Raw genomic sequence first — 5,210 nt, forward strand, 5'->3', positions numbered from 1 at the left:
GGGAAAGAGCACAGATGGCAACCGAACTGGCAGCGGGACAGGTACAGAGGGCACGTAGCTCCGAAAAGGCTGCCTCAAAGGGTGGGAAACATTGCAACAGCCTTTCTAATAGTAGTGGAAAAATAAATCCCTTATCAAGTGATTTCTGGTCACAGATCAAACAGTAGTGTCTTATAATGTCAGCTGCCGATACCTAGCAGAAAACAGATTAGGGGTCTTATCAACGAAAAAAAGAGATTCTTAATGTTTTCCTCATACACAAGGCGGATGTCCCCAGCCAAATGCCCTGGATCATTCCCATACAAGCAGACACCCGTTGGAAGTGGCAGACTTCCCTGGGATAACAACTGCCTTTTTGTTGGGTCCATACTGCAAATGGCACAACAGGACCCAGTCCACAACTACCGAGCCCCAGATATCCTAGGCACTACAATGATGCCATCAATCAGCAAGGGCAGTTAGACCCCAAATCCTCCTTATTTATGGCATTCGTGATTTCAAATTAAAGCATTTCACTGAAAACTGAGACTCTGTCCTTAAGTACTTCAACTGATGATGATTTAACAGCAGTGCCAAACCTCAGCATTGTCTTTATTTTTCTTTTTTTAATGTAGATAAACAGAGCCATCCTTCTTTCCCATTTTGTAGCACTAAGAAATAAACCTGAACCCTAATAAGTGGGGTTTGTTTTATGCTGTGGGTACAGAACGGGAATAAATCCATCTCTGGTGCAGATGAGTGGGTCTCCTGTGGGTTAGCAGGGGAGCATGGTCAGGGGGGTCCTGGCAGAGCTTGGGAGCCAGAGGGAAAAAGAATAGATCCGGGGGGAATAGCTGAGCAGTGGAGGAGACCCCCTTAATGCATGGCTTCCATAGCGGGCAGACAGACCTAAAGAAATCATCTCCAAAAGCGATGGCTCTGAGCTGGACAGCATGAGTTTGGGTCATACCCTCCTTTGCAGCCGCTGCTCGGACTAGGGGGTAGGACAACAGTTTTAGCTATTTCCCTTGTTTTCCAGAGAGTAATCCCTCACCCAGGGGTCCCAACCACCCATTTACTGGTGGCCTTTACCAGCCCGCGGTGCAGCCGCGTCCTTGGAGGCACCAGGCAGCCCTGGGAGGCCATGGAGCACCCGCAGGGTGATGCTCCCCTCGGAAAGATGTCCATCCCACAAGGACAAGGCCGCGTGACGCTCGGAGCCGCGTGCCACGAGGTGGCACCATGTCACTGCTAACCTGCACGGCGGGGTCACCTCTGCGGCCAAGGAGCTTCTGCAGGACCCTACCCACCTGGTAGGCCTCCGAGCAGGCCCATCATTAAAATCCGTCCACTGAACTTCTTTTTTTTTTCCCAATAACTGGGCAGCCCTCCGTTCTGTAAGACCCAGCTGAGGGAGGGGGTGGTGCCACTGCCCTGTCCCATGGAGCATCCTCCCAGCGGGACCAGTCACCTATGAGAGCCCTCTGCATCTCCTGCAGAAATCTGGTCACCCTATAGCTGAGGGCACAAGGTTTGCAGAGCCGCAGTGCCATCTCCCAGTGGTTACAGCTCTCCTTGGGGGGGTCCTGGGCCCCTGTCCCTGCTGTCACAGTCATTTGTTGGCACTGGGAGAAATGTCAGTGTCATGGTGGTGACTGTGCCTGGCTGGTGTGTGCTGACCTGCCGGCATGCACTGACTGTGCCCCCACCCTCCAGAGACTACATGCAGGAGAGCTTGTTTCTCCCATAGAGCTTGATCACGTCAAGGTAGGGAGGATTCAGGTGAGCCTATATCCCTGAGGAACTTCAAACTTCATGCCTTGGCACATTCAGATCACCTCTATCTTGGGAGCACCAGTGCAGAAAAGAAATGCGGTGGGTGACAGTCCCCAACCCAAAGAACTTGCCCAGCACCTGGTTAGTGCCTTGATTAGGCTCCTGAGCTCCTGATTGCCAAGTGTCCACAGCCTAGCCCAGTCCTTGGGGTCCTTCAGCAAAGCCCTACAGCTGAATGCCCCGTACTGCTCAGGGAGCCCAGCCTCAGGACCTGCCTGTCCCCACCACTCTGCCCTGAGCTCTACTAACACAGACCTAACGTTGGCTTCGGTGGGGCTGACTGCTCAGATGCTCCATGGAAAACAAGGTGACTGCTGCACCCAAGTCTCACCTAATGAAGAAAACACAAGTACAAGCCATAGGAAACTATTAGCAGAAAATTCCCCAACGGATGAGAGTTTCTGCACACACCGAGTAAGCTCCAAGTAGCTCCTTCCGCTCTTGCTTTAGAGCATGGAGCAACCAGCCAAAAAAACATGCGCTTCTCTCTGAAGAGGAAACAGAGGGAGCTGCTCAAAGGGAGCTCTCCTGCGTCGGTTCGCTGTCCCTGGCAGTGCGCTCAGCGCTGTAATACAGAGACTGGTAATACCTACACTATTCCTGACACAATGCTTTGTGGCTGAACAATACATTTGCCAATTCAATTTATTCAAACAAGTTCCTTGGGAAGACAGCAAAGGAAATGCAGGTGGCAATTACCAAATTCAGACTCTGCCCTGGACTCGGGGAAACAAAGGGGCAAGATAGGAGAGAAATAGCAAGTTCTGCTGGAAATCCCACAACCGCAGAATCCTAGGAGCTTTTAATCATGTGCTTGCTGTATTCAGCTGAAAAAAAACCCTGTGTCATTGGGCAAGGAGACAGAGCAGCGCTGCAATTGCTCTGCTGTAGCACTTAGCACTTTGGAATATCTTTACTACAAAAATTAAATGCTTTTTTGTTTTCCTTTGAAAGCACAGCAGTATTTGGGCTCCATGGCCCATTGCAGTGACATGTAATTGAAGAATAAGTACATTCAACAGCTACCAAGACTGACAGCGTTGCAAGTCCCGCTGTGTTGCATACTGTCTAACCATACTGCAGACAGACGGGGTGGAGGTTGCCTACAAGCTTAGATGAACTGTCTAACCAGTTCAAAGCTTGGTTAGACACCTTCAGCCATGTGCTGAGTCCCATCAGATCCCAGACCATCTTTCCCAGTACATCAGCATGGGCGCAAGCCTGCAGCCCAGCGCTGGTGGTCCCTGCGCCCAGGACGCAGCTCCAGGAGCAGCCTCCCGGGCGGCTGGAGGGAGAGAAAAACCTGCCGGGAACCTCCACTTTGGCTCTGGATGGGCAAGAAGGAAACTTCAGCTGCAGAAGCACAGCTATGGAAAATTTCCTCTTACTAGAGCCTGCAAACCCCACAGCATCAGCTTCCCATACCCCATTCACAGTCATGGGGTGAGCCCCCCAGGTCATGCTTCGTCTCCCCATCCCACTCCATCCCTCACAGCCAGCCCCAGGGCAGCTGTAGCTCCTCGCCCAGCAAAGCAGTTACACCAGGGATGAATTTGGCCCCAGATGTAGAATTAGGTTAAGCCAAAAGGTGGCAGCATCTTATTCAGTATCGATTTTGCATGAATATTTCTCCTATTAGCCATTTTTCTTTCTAATCATAGAATGTAAGTTTGTAAATTACAGAGGTGGAGAGTAAATGTATTGCAACCTCTGGCAAATTGATATTTTTGCAGCAACGGTAAACTTTTTCTGATGGCAGATAATTGAAGGGAGCAAGCGTCAGATAAAATTCATAAAGATTTGGACCTACTGGAATAAGACAAATTATATTTAATGCTCAGAGTTGTAAAGTAATTACCCTGGGCTCCAATATAATAGATACATAGACACAGTAAATGGAGTTTGGCTGACCAGGTGCCTTTGATGCGGTACTGCACAGGGCCCTGCGACAGCCAGGGAATGGAGAGGGGACAGCCCCCTGCGTACAGGGTGACGCCTCGGGTTGGTGTCAGCCCCAGAAATGCCCTTCCTCGGGAGGGAAGGAGATGCCCCCCACGCCTGCAGCAGAGCCCTGCAACCCTGAACCCTGCTGCTGGGTGCGCAGCCAGAGAGCCATCATCACCCAGAGCCCTTCCACATTTCCAAAGGCACAAGAAGCCTTTGGGCACCCTGCTCTATCCGTACCTCTCAGCAGTCATCAGCTGCTGCAGGTTCTCCAGCAAACCCACAGCCTCCTGTTCTCACGCTCCAGCCAGCGGACATCACCACCTCACATCAACCGCTTCCCCCGGCACCCAAGAGAGCAGCTGGCAGCTAACCAGGAGGAGGGTGACCCCTCCCTGGGGTGGTCACTGCCCTTTACCCAGAGGGGACTGACCCCTGTGGGGATGGGCATCCCAACCAGAGCTTGATGCCACTGCCATGGAACAGCGGCACACCTCCCACCTCAGAGGGAAGTTGCAGAGAGACTGCCACATTCGGAACTAGAAGGTACTAGCCCCCATCTAGCTACAACTCCATTTCCACCAGCTAGGAAAGATCAGGAGATCCTTCGCTCATACTGAGGAACCACCTTGTCTCCCCTTTTATAGCCCGGCCTCGATCAGCCCTGTGATGGACACCTGCCAGGTCATCTTCATTGCATGTAGCATCACACTGTGCTACTAGGCACATCCAGACCTTACAAAAAAAAAAAAAAATTAAAAAAAGGCTGGCAGTGCCCTATCCCACTTTTCAAAGCAGGATGTCAGTGCAAGCTTCCCTGGCAAGATACGTGCAGCGCTAAAATGCTTTTAATGCAGGCACCTAGCATTGGCGGCTGTTTGGCAAGCACATCCCAGCCGCCCCAACGGTCAGGAAGAAAACGTGCTCAAACACACGCCGAGCTGGGAGGTCCCAACCCAGCCCTTCTTCAGGGCTCCTCAAACACTGTCTCTGAGCAGCTGCTGGGAAACCATAAGCCAACAGCAGGCCTTGTTCCTGCTCCACCACCAGTGCTCCTCCTGCTAATGTGCCTCTGCCCCTTTGAAGAAGTTGCTTAGAAATTCAGCAGCAATTATGCAAGCTTTAGTATTAAAAAATGCACGTGGATCTGAAAGCAAATATGAAGCTGCTGCTGTAACGCTAGCTTTAAGCTGTCTACAGTGCCTAGAAATTCTCAGTGGGATGTTTGAGAAGGATGTATATGTGTTGACAACATTAAATGATCCATGGCTCAAGGACAGAATTGAAACCATACATCTACTTCATACAGGCACTGATCACTGGGAGAGTGTTTTTCTTAAACTAACCACGGAAGGCCAGGCACCTCATCCTCCCCAGAAAGGCAGGGATGGCTCGGGGAACAGAAGGTGCACACACGCTCGTACCACATCCCGGTGTGTAACAGAGCACCA

Source organism: Pygoscelis adeliae, unplaced genomic scaffold, assembly GCF_000699105.1.
Source record: "Pygoscelis adeliae isolate BGI_AS28 unplaced genomic scaffold, ASM69910v1 Scaffold242, whole genome shotgun sequence".
Taxonomy (NCBI): domain Eukaryota; kingdom Metazoa; phylum Chordata; class Aves; order Sphenisciformes; family Spheniscidae; genus Pygoscelis; species Pygoscelis adeliae.